The sequence below is a fragment of the Athene cunicularia genome (genome assembly GCF_003259725.1).
Source record: "Athene cunicularia isolate RWA chromosome Z unlocalized genomic scaffold, athCun1 chrZ_part2, whole genome shotgun sequence".
Taxonomy (NCBI): domain Eukaryota; kingdom Metazoa; phylum Chordata; class Aves; order Strigiformes; family Strigidae; genus Athene; species Athene cunicularia.
The window spans coordinates 17932676-17948551 of NW_020799143.1; the positions used below are offsets into that span (position 1 = coordinate 17932676).

At 40.8% G+C, this 15876-nt stretch overlaps 1 protein-coding gene across 1 annotated transcript in view; it reads right to left on the reverse strand.

Moving 5' to 3' along the window:
• The window catches only part of TRPM3 (transient receptor potential cation channel subfamily M member 3), a 324961-nt gene that overhangs the window by 289039 nt on the left and 20046 nt on the right, over positions 1-15876 (reverse strand). The window lies entirely within an intron of this gene.

Below are 15876 nucleotides of genomic sequence, written 5' to 3' on the forward strand. Positions count from 1 at the left end.
AGTAATTCCTAGAAATGTGTACAAAAATTGTCGATGAGCAGCTACCTGCAGCACTAGGGATCCTCGGCGTACTCTACACAGCAGAGATACTGTAATCCACTTGAGCCTGGCTCTTGTGCATGCTTAAAAGGAGATGATATACATAGTCATTTCACTCCCTTCAAATCTGGTGCAAGGGGTATTCAGCCTGTACTGCTGGCTGAATAAATGCTCTAAGTTATAACCAGTGCTGGCATCCTAGTGGATGAGGCACCTGTTTCTCCAAAGGTGAAAAAAAAAAAAAGAGTGAAAAAGTAAAAACTAGGGCAATGTCCTTTCCCTCCCTGGGAAGCTGGTCTTGTAGAAGGCAGCATCCCTTCAGTGGCTGAGATGGAGATGTTACCCCAGTGAATGAATGTACGTTTGGTGTGAGGGCAAGAATACTACTGGAGAGTCTACCAAGGGCACCAGGTAGCAATATGCTATCAGGCCATCTCAATCACATATCTCTGCGATCAACTCACTCACAGAATCTTTGTGTTATTCAGGCGGCCATGAAAGAATGAGAATGAAACACTGTAAGACATTTACACAACACAGCTAGTCTTCTTCAGGTTGGTGCTGGTTTCTTCTCACAGGTAATTAGTGAGGGGGAGCAAGAGAGAATGGCTTTAAACTGCAACAGGGGAGGTTCAGACTGGACATTAGGAAAAAATTTTTCACAGTGGTCAGATAGCGGAATAGGCTGCCCAGGGAGGGGGTGGAGTCACCATCCCTGGATGAGTTTAAGGGTCATTTAGATGAGATGCTGAGAGATATGGTGTAGGGGAGAACTTTGTAGAGTAGGGCTGGTGGTTGGACTCGATGGTCCCAAGGGTCTTTTCCAACCTGAATGATTCTGTGATTCTCACCACTCCCCTCCCCCTAAAAAGAAGAAGATATAGGTGAGATCAGTAGAAATGAGGTGGGCTGACTAATGGATATGTTCCAATATTGCCAGCTGCTATATCCATTTCATGCTATGAGAAATCATGAAAGATGCATACACTTACATGAAGGTCATTTCTGCAGAATGCCATGCTGTCTTAATTTCTAATTCCACCCGTTTTTTTGTACATTGGCTCTGGGTTTAATTTTCAGTCATGAAACAAACATTTAAAAGATCTTTCCTGTTTCTACATGTCTTTGAAATATTTGTTATTACTTTTTTTTTGTTTCAATTGGGAACAAAATCACCAAGATTCCTTGCTTGTAATTTTTAAAAAGTACACTGACTTTCTCTAAAAGATATATTTATAACAGACACTACCTTTATTCATTTCTGTGAAAAATGAAATCTTCATTAGGTTTTGAGTGAAGGAAAGGTGGGCAGGAGGGGAAGGAAGAATTTCTATAATAAAAGACCAAGGAAGCTTGGAAAAACTGACCTTAAAAGTAATTTTTAGACTATCTTTCATTAGAACCTCTTTTACAGCTGGAGGGGAGCAAATGTTCAATATGTTCTCCTCACAATACTGACTTGCACATCGAATTTTTCCACCATGATAGAGACAAAAAAGCTGCTCATGTCTTTCACTTGGATTCCATTGCTTTGTCTTTCCTGCACTTCTCCCTTAACATCTCCTTTTAAAAATAATCTCTGCCTTTTTTTTTCTGCATCTCTTGCATGCTGACTTCTTTTGATGGTCCCAGATTTCATACTCCCATTCTTTTTTTCTCCCTCAAGACTTTTACAGAAGATCAAAGGTACCTCCCACCTAGGTCAGAAAGAGATGTCAGGGTGTGTATTTTGGCATCCTGACTTAAAAACTGTTCCTGGCACCCTGTTCACATGTAGATGAATATTTGTACAAAGTCAAACTGGTCCAATGAGTTTGATCATTTATGGTTTTAACAGCTGTTGTCTGGCTTCTGGCTCCACTAAAACCCTAGACCTCCTAGATTTAGTATAGCTGCTCACAGTACAGCACACTGTGTCTGTCTATGTTTGCAAAATCCTATCCTTCTTCACATTTTTGTGGAAGATGTGAACACACATTTGAACAGAGCAGGAGTGAACAGACTGGATATTTCCCAAATTAGGTTCTTAACATGATTAACATAGAGATAATGTTTTAAAACTTGTTAATATTGTAAAAATATCATTATTCTGTCTGGTAGGCATTGGTTGGGATAATACTAAGCACTAAATTCTGAGGATTATTGATAGCTACTGCTGTATTAAATTCCACTGTAATTCTGCTTGAGTGTAATGAGCAGACAGATTTATAATACAAGATACAAGTCAATTAAATAAAAATAGTGTTTCTTTTTATAGATGGAAACAGAAAGATTTGTGCATACAGAAGGAATAATTAATGGCATATAAGAGTTTTCATTTATTTTCTACTTAAATAGCATCTTTCCTCAGCAATCAGCATTCTTCACTACTACAGCAGAAGTGGTTCATACATGAGAAAAAATTGATAGGTTAGGGAAGAAGACCAATACGGAAGAGGGGATTTTTTGTTTATGCAAAATTTCATTGCCACCGTATAACTACTAGACTGCACATGACTTTTCTGGAAGCTGCCTGCCTTCCTCTTTGCTACCATCTCTGGTCCTGACATATCCATAGGTGGATATGGTAGTAACACCTTTACAAGAAAGAGGTTTAAGTCCTGGTTCAATAATGACTTAATCTATGCAGTGTGGAACAGATCCAGCAAGAATATTTGAGAGAGACCTTTAAATAATCATGAGACTAGCATTTGCTTTGACCAGAAGCAGCTTCCTATTAACTAAATCCCATGTCAAGTTTTTGTTCAGCTATTTGGTATCTTATCAATGACTCTCTTTCCTTTACCTCCTATCCAGCACACAGTAATTTGAAAAATAAATTAAAAAAAAAAAAATCAGAAGACTTATGACCTATCTAAAAATTACAGTTCTCTTGCAGTAGAAAATGAGAAACAATCCCCCCCTCCTCTGAAATCTAGTTACGCGCTGTTAATTTGTGGGGGTTTTTAATAACTTTCTTCATTTCCACAAAAATAGGTGTTCTGGTAGAGAGTCTGTTTCCATGTTCATACACATAAACTGAAATTTGCCTTTCAAACCAAATGTTGCATTTCTAATGTAACTCAAAAGGTAGCCATGTGCATCTCTTCCCTTAACACAAATAACCAGCTTCATCACTGACGAAATAGAGCAACGTAAGTAATACAACCTCAGTTCTAAGGATGCCGTTTTGCTCTGGCTTCAAGCCAAAGTATTACTAGAAAGACCATCTTAAAAAATGCTAATAAAATAATAAATTCCATATTGCTGAAAACCCTGTGCTGCTAAAAATTATAATTAAAGAGCATATATTAAAATATCACTACTTCATGGCCCTGTAAGTATATGAACAGTAAAATACCTAGCTGACTCCTAGAATAAAAACCATCCCTATATTTGTAGGAAATTTGCATCAAATTCTTGACATAGCACTAGCATTGCCAAAGAACAAATGCATTATCATAGGTAAGCTGTAGGTGTTGAAAAGATGTCATAATATGCTATTTTCTAACAAGAGTAGTATATTTTTTATCCATTTCAACACTTTCAAAATTGTATGTAGTACTGAGAAACCTTCATTTTAGACCATGAAACTAGAAAGCAAGGACTTCCTGTATGATAAATTTACAGGTACTCTTAGATGACATCTCCCTAGAGGAAGTCACAGTTCAGTTCTTAGAAGACCCATGTTAAAAAGGATGCTGCCTCACCAAACATGCAAATAGAGCTCCTGTTATCTGCAACAATGATAAAATCCCCATATATATAAGAAAGATGTGGAATGGCAGCAAATAATAGTAGTAGAAAGGTGACTAGATAAACCAGACTTTGCCACTCTGAGACTATAGTACTATCTTTTTTTATTTAACTTGAGCAATGACAGTGGAGAGAAAATCCTCCGGAGAAGGAAAGTGCTCTGAATTTGCTTCACCTTGTTTCCTATATCTCCTGAAGCCAATAGTGTTTCAATGGAGGAGAAAAAAAATTTGCTTTCAGCCAACCTGATAAACCTCTACAGGTTGTTGCAGAGATTCCCAGTGCTTTTAACTCACTGGTAATATTTTTGAGGGACAGTGGTGATATTTTGAGGATTTTGCTGCTCAGTATGTTTGAATTTAACATGAGTAGATTACGACTGGTTTATGCTCCTTTATATTGTTTGTACAGAGTACATATATGTGAAGGATAACTGTTTCTTCTCTGATTTCTAATAAACATAAGTGAGATCTGAGCAACTCGATACATATAAAGAAGTATAGTTAAATTCTGGAGAGACAAGAGGTGATTTTTGCCTAAGGGCTACTGGCTACAGGCTTTTTGCCATGCCAGAGACTGGAAATGGAGCCATTAACTGCCTATTGAAAAAAAAAACCCAACAACATAATTTGGGTAGACTTCTTTCAGTATAATTCATTTAAACCATATTTTAAATCCTGTTCTATGTATTCCACACATGCAAAACAAGAGATCTTCAGGTCTTGGTTTCTAGTTGTTTGATAAGCTGATACCTAGATATTCTAAATACATGGGCCGTTCTCATCAGGTAATATAATGAAACTCAGTGATAACACCTGCATACTCTACCACTGTATTTACTTTTCAAAGTCAGTGCTACAAATTAATAAAGACTTGAACATACTAAATACCAAATCAACTTTTTTTCTCTCCTCAGAAAAGATGCACAATTATTTTTCTATATTCCAGTAGGTGAAACTCACCACTGTTTCATTTACTTCCAAATTATACCCTCCCTGAGGCATGAGTCTTTCTTCTGCCATCTAGCACTTCTGTAACTCTTTCATCCACTCGCGATAAGAGCAGCTACTTGTGAAAGATGGTAATAGAAAAGATCTTACACTTCCCTATCAAAAAAGATTATTCACATGAGAGTGGCTAACATGAGATGTCAAACTTCTGTAAAAATCAACATTAAAGGAAGTTTGAGGGGATTTAAAGAAAATAACCTTCACCAGGAAAGATTGCAGGAGCAGAGACTCACAAGTTCAAAGACCAGACTGTTCTGAGAACATTTGTCTTCTTTTCTGCAGTCTATGGATACACCATAGTTACAACAGAAGTCAGATAACTCAGCAAAGATCCTTATCCTGTGGAAGAGAAAACCTCTTTGTAGGTAATTCAGGACCAGTTCACTTAAGGCCATCAAGATTATGAAATTAAAAAGAATCTGTTTCTCATAGGACTTAAAATACAGAGAGCAAGCATAACTGGACACAACAGATGCTAAACAAAATATTTTAATAAATATTCTAATGACATGTAACAGCACAGTAATAGTAACAACTGTTAAAACAGGACCAGTACTAATACAGTAAGCATTAAAATATAGTTTAAGCATTCTACTAAATTCAATGTATAATGTCCTTGTTTTGAGACAAACCTTTGCTATGGCACTTTTAAGTGAATCAGTTCTGCAGCCAGTTCCAAGTTTCCTAGTAACCAAGTACTGCTCTCCCCGAGCCAGAAATCACCAAATTTTCCAAGCAGGGAAAGCAACAGTATTCGTCTGGGCTTCCCTGTGACACAGCTTGTGGTATAGGTTATACAAACATACAATTTATGCATTGATCTCTCTGGGTTTTTTCTTACTACTTTCAGTGCAATAATTTTAGACCCATTAGTATATAATGTTTGCACCAATGCCTATCACAACATCCTGCTGAGTTGTAGTCTTTACGCATTTTTACAATATCAGTGTTTAAAAAAAACAGGTATCATGCAGAACTACATCTGAACGCCTGCCTGCAAACCTTAGCCTTCAAAATTTACAAAATTCTCAAAGTATTCAGCTTTGTAGCACTGCAAGACTGCCCTTAGTCACTCCCTCTTCCCCAGGACCTTCAGAATTTTCAGAGAAATGTCCCTTCATTCTTCAGGGCCAGAAATGGAATAAGGAAGGGTCCAAATGCTTCTTTCTCAGGAGAAAAGCAGCATTTTCCAGTGGCTACCGTCTCTCCTACCAAGAATTTAGGATTTACAGAATTCTCATTTTCCTAGCACCACAAAGAAAACCGTACCTGCATGCTCATACTTCCCCCTAAGTAGCTCACTCCTGGATGCAGACAAGGAATCTGTCTCCTTGTCTGTACTTTCTAGCACTGGGCTACTCTTCTCAACTCCTGTGAGAAGATAGAAAAACACACTGATCATCTTCAGGTTTGTTTAGGAGCCTCAGGTCCTTAGGTTATACTTTTTCAAAAAGGGCACAGGAAGATAAAAATGGCACATATTGAAGCAGCACAGTGAAGAAATTTTTATCCGTACTTGTAAATGGCTTGTACAAATTCACTTAGATTTTATTGAAGGATCTTTTTGTTTTTTAAACAAGATGTACTGAGGATGGAAGTGAAAGGAATAGTGTCAAAGGTAAAAACTCCTATTTGAAAGAAAACAAAATTCACTGCAAGACATATGGAAATAAAGTCGTTATTGTAGATACACCTGCCTTTCTATGTCTCTCCCTTTGAAATAATTACTTATCTCCAGGATCTTTTAAGACAGGGATGTCTTAGTATTAACCGCTCTAACAAAATCATGGTAACATCTGCCACATGCTTACTTTACAACCAGAACCACTGTTGATCCTCCTGCAGGTCACAATTTAAGATGATTTAAAGAGAGAGAAAAGCATTTGTTTATCATTATTTACCCAGTCTGTCTTCCTGTTAACATTTTCACTACTGATAAAACACATAGAGAATGAATTGCATTTACATATTGAACTTACATACAGGTAAACTGTACAATATATATATGTATATGCGTGCACCCACCTTTTGTACTAAGAATAAATAGAAATAGATTAAGGAAGAAACATCAAAAACATATTGTGTAAAAGTGTGCTGGTTTAAAATTGATTAGATTTCTTTGTCATGAAGTTGCGCTGTATACAAATACCAACATCAAGTGGTTTTGACTTGCTAGCTGTCTAAGACTAATGTGAGACAGTGAACAGTCTGGCCTATTAAGGGCTATATTTTGAGAAGCATTTAGAAGTCAGGTCAAAATTTAAAAAAAACCCTGATTAATTGTACTGATACAATGAAAAAGTAAGGGCAACCACAGCAATGTGCCTGCTGATCCCATCAGCATCACTTCTGATCGCTGCTGCTCAAGAAGAAAGCTAAGGAGTGCAAAAGCCCCAAACTGAAGAAGCAGGAAAGGTTCTCTCCTTTCAACATCCATTAGCTTTTGGCAGCTTAAAATCAGATGTATAAAAGAAAGCTGGTAAAGGACCGTGAGCTATATTATGTATTTTTTCAAACACAAATAACTTTGAACCAAATTCTGCTGTTTTCCAAAATTTATTTCCATTATTTTCCCTTTTAGTCTTGCAGAACACATCCTGATGATCTGTTGTAGAGACACATAAACAAAATGCACTGTCATTTTTAAAAGATTAAGAGAAGCTTCTGGCTCAGTACTACAAAAGAAGGTGCCATGGGCATCTGGGAGACAGACACTAGTTTCAAAACGGAAGTGCAGGAAGGGCTAGATGTGAAGCACTTATGAGGGTACTCCTTAAAAAAAAACCCCAAACAACAAAAAACCCGTTAGATAGGCTCTACTTTTTAAAAAGTTGTTTCACCACAGAAGCTGAAAAACAGTTGTCTGATCTGAAAGAATCAACTAAAATTATTTTAAGTGATGTGGAATGTTTTGTTCCTTTGCTCTTTGCTGAAGAGGAAACAAACATCAAGATAAGAGTGGGCACAGAATTTGGGTGATAGAAAAAATAAGCAGCCTATGTCAAGTATGAGGCTTATTTAATATGCCCGCAAACTCCTTTGGCCTTGTCTCTGCTCTGCCTAAACTGAAATAGGCCCAAAAGTACTGGCTTAATATAATTTATTAATTCTTAATTTGCATTTAATAAATAAGAGTTTAATTTAGGTTTTGGAAACTGGTAAAGATCCCCTAAAAGGAAAGTAGTTCTTGAAATATAGGTTCACCTCAAACAGGGGAAAAAAAAAAAAAAAAAAGATTTAAAGTATTTAATATTTTATGGGTTTGGTTTTTTTTAACTGATGTTTAAACTGCTTGCTGAATTATATAAGAATCTTATATTTTTAAATAATAAGAAAATTAGTCCTAAAAATTCTTCATGTTTTAATTACAATGAAGAAAATTGTATTTAATTAAATGACAGGCAAATTACTAAAACCCCACCTAGATAATCTGCAGGAATTTACCAGTAGTTACTTATTGGAATGCACAATAAAATAAGATTATATAATAATTTAATATTGACTAGAGGACCTTTTGAACTGAGGTTTCCTGTATGTCTCAGGAGTCATCAAGGGAAGGGGTAGCGATCTCAGGTTTGTTCTGGAGTAGGAAAGAATTTATGAAATCACAATGCTTCTGGCAAGACAAGGAAATTATTTTCTGTTCAGTTCTACTGAGGACTATAACAATAAGGAGCTGCATGACAGAAAAATAACGGAAGAAGAGAAGAAGCAACAGAAAATATAAGCAGATCATACACTATACGCACAGAAGAAGCAGCCAGACATTTTATACTCAATGGCAGCTCATCATATCCAACATATATCCACAAAGCAACCTAATCCTGATTTACTTGTTGAATATTGGAAATCAAGGCCAAAAGAGGTAAGCCTCACAGACAAAATGATGATCTGAAAAAATAACTACATTTCTATTGCATATAAACCATGATATGCCAAAGACAAAACTCTGCCTTATAGATCTCATGTTACACAGTAGACAACCAGGAATGACTGACTTACAGGCCTTAAAGAAAATAAATGCAAACTGTGAGTGTGCAACAAAGTGCATGTAACATGAAAAGACAAGTCATCCAGATGGAAAAGATGCTCTGTAAAAGTAAACCATTCTACACAAAAGCAAATGTCCTGTACAATAGAAATCTGTGGATTTGCGGAGATTTGCATTGTTATAATAAAGGCAGAAATCAACTGTCAACAGATGTCATAAATCTTCACATTGTGGGGTAGGTAAGACAATCAAACAAATACGAGTTTCTTCAAGGGATGTCTCATGATGGTCCATAATGTAATAATAAAGAAGTCAACTGTATCTTCATATGCTATATGCAACCCAGTGAACTGGAATCACTGCCAGCCTCCAGAACAGTGTGCAATTAGCACAGCTGGGGCTGCCAACTGATTTGAGCAGAAGCACGTATCTTACAAATGAAGTGCATGAATAACCTAAGACCTATAAAACTTGCCAGTTGAGAACAGTAACAATATATTTGGACTAGACTTACTCAAAAGAGAACTGAAAAAAATTGCCTCACTCTCAAAACCCGAGTTTCAAATCATAGAAGGATCACGGAAGCTTTCTTGTCTTTGTTAGTTTCAACACCCAAGCAATAATCATAACCAGGGTGAATTCAATATTGCATATACTTTAATGCACCAAATGGATAAGAATGTTGGAAGTCCACTAAGAAAATATGATACCACATTTCCTGTGAAATAATGCATAGCAGATTCGTGAGAGACACATTTTTCACTAGTAGCTCAAAGTGAGAGTTTTCAGCTGGTTATAAATTATTTGCATATAAATGCACAAAACCAGATCACATTAATTCTACAAAATGAGACACTACATTTTAGCAGAATTGTGTATAATCCAGGTACAGGGACTGAAAAATTAGTGCCATTTGGATGTGGCCTTATCATAGCCTGTACAAGCACCTTCTCTGATCATCTCTGTAGAATTTACATTTTTGTGTTGAAATATCACCAGATCAAGCCACGTTTGAAGATACCACACAAACACATCAGACTAACGGTATTATTCTGAATAAAGACAGACTCCTCATCCCCACAGCAATATATCAAGAACAAATAAAATTTATAGACTAATAGCACAAAGGAAAAAAAAAGTACATCATTATTTTTGTTGGTATATTATTAATTTATGAAAATTCAGACAACTGAGAAAGTAACAAAAACGCTGTACATACTTATACAAATGACCTACAGCAAGCCAAATAACCAGTCTCACAATAAGAAAGGAAAACTGAATCAACTTTGGAAAAAAACGGTCTTGCAGCTTAGGAAACATTTGCTATTCCGCAGCTGAAAAACTGGGTATGACAGATTACTATATGAATAGTGTAAATTTGAATGTTGTTGTAGATTTACTATATGAAGAATGTATGCAATGGTGTTTATAGAGGTATCATATTTAATTCAGCAACACCCTTCTAATCTTTTCTCTTGCAGGTTTACTATTTTACCTTAATTTTAGTCTGCAATCCTTATGTCCTGGGTTGCAGTGTATTCTATTACCATCCTCATGAGCTGTCGAAATCAGGTGGGGCACCTTGTTCCACACCCCCCACACCCCACACCCCCCCCTCCAGACTATCTTTCTGCTAATGGCCCATCAATGCCATGCAGCATGACTCATTGTCCCATTGTGAGTTGCTCCACCCAGAGGGAGAAAACCAGCATTCCGTCCTGGATATAACCTGAGATTTTGAATACTCTCAGAAGACGCTCTCTTTTCCACTGGATTTCCAGAGGACAGGAGCTACTTAGCCACCATCGGACTTTTCTGAGGAAGAGCAGATTTTTTTTTTTTCCTACAGGATCACTGCTTCGGGGGGGGACTGCAGCCACCATTCTACCAGACTGCTACCACCACCCTGATTAACAGGGTGTCAGGTTGTATCCTGACTCTGTTAGTTTAAACCAGTGCTATCTGCCTTTATATTTTTTTTTTTCCTTTTTAAATTGTTATTCTGACTTAGTGTCTCCCACTAGTTGTTTTTTTTTCAAACTAGCACATATTTGGCACCCAACGTGGGGCTGGCTGTTGAGAAAACTCAGAATTACAATTTTGTATTGTAAAAGCCACCTACTCACTATGATGTTCAACATGCTTACATGGGTCTTTTACCTAGCTCTCTATATTTTTCCGCACATGGGGAACTATGTCGATTTTAATGCTCCTGTGTAGACCAGGGCATGGTATAAAATTTGCTTTATTAGTCTATTATGACTACTGCATGATAACCTCCAAGACAGTGAACATATTCGGAATATACACTCAACTTTGTCTTCATGTCCTACTTTAGTCTGCTACATCTGGGGCCTCAACAATCATACCCAGCTCCTGGGGGGAGGATTAAAGAGTGGTTTGTTTTTGTTTTTGTTTTGTTTTTTTTTTCCCCAGCTTTTCAGGCCAGACACAGCAGTTTTCAGAAATATTGAGTTCTCTGTGGATGTTAAGGATGGCATAATCTTCTTGTCAGTTCTTTTTTCTTTTTTCTCTATGACCTGCACTGTGTACACCATGCTTAGGATCAGAGCTATGGCACAGCATCCTCAGGATGAGAGGGAAAAAAAGAACAGAGCAACAAGCACCATGTCTACACAGACTGTCACAGAGGAGAAAGAAACCAGATGCAAGACAACAGCGTCCATGTCTACGCAGACTGACACAGTGGAGGAAAAAAACAAAGGCGCTGAAAGCATCTCCACACAAACCGTCACTGAACCAGAACAGCCTAAAACGATTGCAGTTGCTCCCATGCAGAAGAAGAAATCAAAAAGCAAATCAGTCCGCATAGTGACTGACAAGGATGCTGCAGGACCTTTGCACCCAGCAGAAGAGGCAGAGCCAGAGATCATCACTCAGTTGCTATCCCTGGGTGAGCTGCGTGACCTGCAGAGGGAATTCACCCACCAGACAAAAGAGTCTATCCTGACCTGGCTGCTCCGCATCTGGGACGCTGCAGCCAATGGCACCATTCTGGACGGAAGTGAGGCCAGGCAACTGGGATCTCTGTCCCGGGATGTGGTCATTGACCAGGGGATCGAGAGAACCCAAGAAACTCTTAGCCTCTGGTAGTGACTGCTGACAAGCGTAAGGGACAGGTACCTTTGTAAAGAAGACCTCCAGGTGCACCAAGGAAAATGGAGCACAATGGAACAAGGTATCCAGTGACTGAGAGAATTCCATGTGCTTGAAATAATTTTCTCAGAAGATGAGAGATTTCCTAAGAGCCCAGATGGTGTCCAGTGCACGTTACAGATGTGGTTGAGGTTCTCACACCTTGGACCAGAGATGTACTCCCATTACCTGGCAACGCTGCAATAGAGGGAAGGTGAGGACAGGGTGGGCGTTTTGGTCAGCAAACTCAGAATTTATGAGGACACTGTCACAGCCCTGTTTCGCACCCATGTCTCGTCTGTAAAAACAAGGCTGGCTGAGCATGTCCAAAGCTTGATTGAAGAGGGCCATCAGAAACTGAAAAAGGAACTTAAGGAAGAGATTTACCACATCTCGCCAGAACCAACAAGAGTCTCTGCCATTAGGAGCAGGCGTCCCCCAACCAGGGAGAGAGGATACACCCCATGAGGTAATCTCTGTTTTTTCCTTCAGGAACATGGAGAAGACATGAGTAAGTGGGATGGAAAACCCACCTCCTCTTTAGCAGCCCGGGTACATGAACTAAAAAGAGGGACAACTACCACAAGAAGCTCATCTAGAATCAACGCTGCTCCAGCCTCTCACACACAGAATTCCAGACGGTATAGGAATGATAATATGACCAATCCTCTTGAAGGGACCTCAGGAGCATATTCACCGGAGGGAAGCAACATGTACCATGACCAGGAATAGAGGGGCCCTGCCTCTAGCCAGGTAGAGGAAAGGGATAATCGGATCTTTTGGACTGTGTGGATCCGATGGCCTGGCACATCTGACCCACAAAGATACACAGCTTTGGTTGACACCGGTGCTCAATGAACTCTGAAACCATCAAGGTATGTGGGAGTAGAACCAATTTCTATTTCTGGGGTAACAGGAGGATCCCAGCAGCTGACTGTACTGGAAGCTGAAGTGAGTTTAACTGGGAATGAGTGGCAGAAACACCCCATTGTGACTGGCCCAGAGGCCCTGTGCATTCTCAGCATAGACCATCTCACAAATGGATATTTCAAAGACCCAAAAGGACATTGTTGGGCTTTTGGGATAGCTGCTGTGGAGACAGAAGATATCAGACAACTGAGCACATTGCCTGGCCTCTCAGATGACCCCTCTGCCGTGGGACTTCTAAGAGCTGAAGGACAACAGGTGCCAATTGCCACAGCAACAGTGCACCGTCGGGAATACCGTACCAACAGAGGCACTGTGGTTCCTGTCCATGAGATGATTCGTAAACTGGAGAGCCAAGGGGTCGTCAGCAAGGCCCATTCACCTTTCAACAGCCCTATATGGCCTGTGCGTAAGACCAGTGGAGAATGGAGACTGACGGTGGATTACTGTGACCTGAATGAGCTCACGCCACCATTGAGCGCTGCCGTGCCGGACATGTTGGAACTTCAGTACAAACTGGAGTCCAAAGCAGCAAAGTGGTACTCCACTATTGACATTGCCAATGCCTTCTTCTCCATTCCTTTGGCAGCAGAATGCAGGCCCCAGTTTGCTTTCACCTGGAGGGGTGTGCAATACACCTGGAACCGACTGCCCCAGGGGTGGAAGCACAGTCCCACCATTTGCCATGGACTGATCCAGACTGCACTGGAAAAGGGTGAGGCTCCAGAACATCTGCAATACATCGACGACATTATCGTGTGGGGAAACAGCAAAGGAAGTATTTGAGAAAGGACAGAGAATCATCCAGATTCTCCTGGAAGTTGGCTTTGCCATCAAAAGGAGCAAAGTCAAGGGACCTGCCCAAGAGATCCAGTTCCTGGGAGTAAAGTGGCAAGATGGATGATGTTAGATTCCCACCGAGGTCATCAATAAGATCACTGCGATGTCTCCACCGACCAGCAAGAAGGAAACACAAGCTTTCCTAGGTGCCATAGGTTTTTGGAGAATGCACATTCCTGAGTACAGCCAGATCGTGAGCCCTCTCTACCTGGTTACCTGCAAGAAGAACGATTTCCACTGGGGCCCTGAACAGCAGCAAGCCTTCGCTCAGATCAAGCAGGAAATTGCTTATGCAGTAACCCTTGGCCCAGTCAGGACAGGACCAGAGGTGAAGAACGTGCTCTACTCTGCAGCCGGGAACAATGGTCTGTCCTGGAGCCTCTGGCAGCAGGTGCCTGGTGAGACTCGGGGTCGACCACTGGGATTCTGGAGCTGAAGCTACAGAGGGTCTGAAGCCAACTACACTCCCACAGAGAAGGAAATCTTGGCCGCCTATGAAGGAGTTCAAGCTGCCTCAGAGGTAATCTGCACAGAAGCACAACTCCTCCTGGCACCCCAACTACCGGTGCTGGGTTGGATGTTCAAGGGAAAGGTTCCTTCCACGCAACACACCACTGACACCACATGGAGCAAATGAATTGCTCTCATCACACAGCGTGCCCGTATTGGAAACCCGAATTGCCCTGGGATTCTGGAAATTATAATGAACTGGCCTGAAGGTGAGACTTTTGGATTATCTTCTGAAGAAGAGGAAGAGCAAGTGACTCGTGCTGAGGAAGCCCCACCATATAATGAGCTACTGGAGACTGAAAGACGTTACGCCCTCTTCACTGATGGTTCCTGCCGAGTTGTAGGCGCTAACCAGAAGTGGAAAGCTGCAATATGGAGCCCCACACAATGAGTTGCACAAGCTACTGAGGGACAAGGTGGATCGAGTCAGGTTGCAGAGCTTAAAGCTGTCCAGCTGGCTTTGGATATTGCTGAACGAGAGAAGTGGCTGAGGCTCTCTCTCTACACCGACTCATGGATGGTAGCTAATGCTCTGTGGGGATGGCTGGATCGCTGGAGAAAGGCTAACTGGCAACGCAGAGGGAAACCCATCTGGGCTGCTGAGATTTGGCAGGACATCGCCACCTGAGTAGAGAAGCTGACCGTGAAGGTTTGACACGTGGATGCGCATGTACCCAAGAGTCGGGCGAATGAAGAGCATCACAACAACAAGGAGGTGGACCGAGCTGCCAAGGTGAAAGTATCCCAGGTGGATCTGGACTGGCAGCACAAGGGAGAATTATTCCTAGCTCGTTGGGCCCATGATGCCTCTGGTCATTAGGGGAGAGATGCAACCTACCAACGGACCCGTGACTGAGGGGTGGACCTTACCATGGACAGCATCTCACAGGTCATCCACAGTTGTGAGACCTGTGCTGTAATCAAACAGGCCAAGTGGATGAAGCCTCTGTGGTACAGTGGATGATGGTCAATGTACAGGTATGGGGAAGCCTGGCAAGTTGACTACATCACCCTTCCCCAAACCTGCCAAGGCAAGCGCTACGTGTTGACCATAGTGGAAGTAACCATTGGATGGCTGGAGACCGACACTGTGCCTCATGCTACTGCCTGGAACACCATCCTGGGCCTGGAAAAGCAAGTCCTGTGGAGACATGGTACCCCTGAGAGGATTGAGGCAGGCAACGGGACTCATTTTAAGAACAGCCTCATCAACGCCTGGGCCAGAGAACACGGTATCGAATGGATATATCATATCCCTTATCATGCACCAGCTGCTGGGAAAGTTGAACGCTGCAGTGGACTACTTAAAACCACCCTAAAGGCACTTGGTGGGGGGACCTTCAAAAATTGGGAAGTGAACTAAGCAAAGGCTACCTGGATGGTCAATACGTGAGGGTCCATCAATTGAGCTGGTCCCGCCGAGTCTGAACCCTTGCACATAGTGGATGGAGATAGAGTCCCTGTGGTACACCTGAGAGGTATTTTAGGAAAGACTGTTTGGATTAATCCCACCTCAGGTAAAAGCAAACCCATCCGTAGGATTGTCTTTGCTCAAGGACCTGGTTACACTTGGTGGGTAATGCAGAAAGATGGGGAAACCCATTGTGTACCACAAGGAGACCTAATCTTAGGTGAGAACTGTGTGTAGGGTTTCATTGTATATGGGGG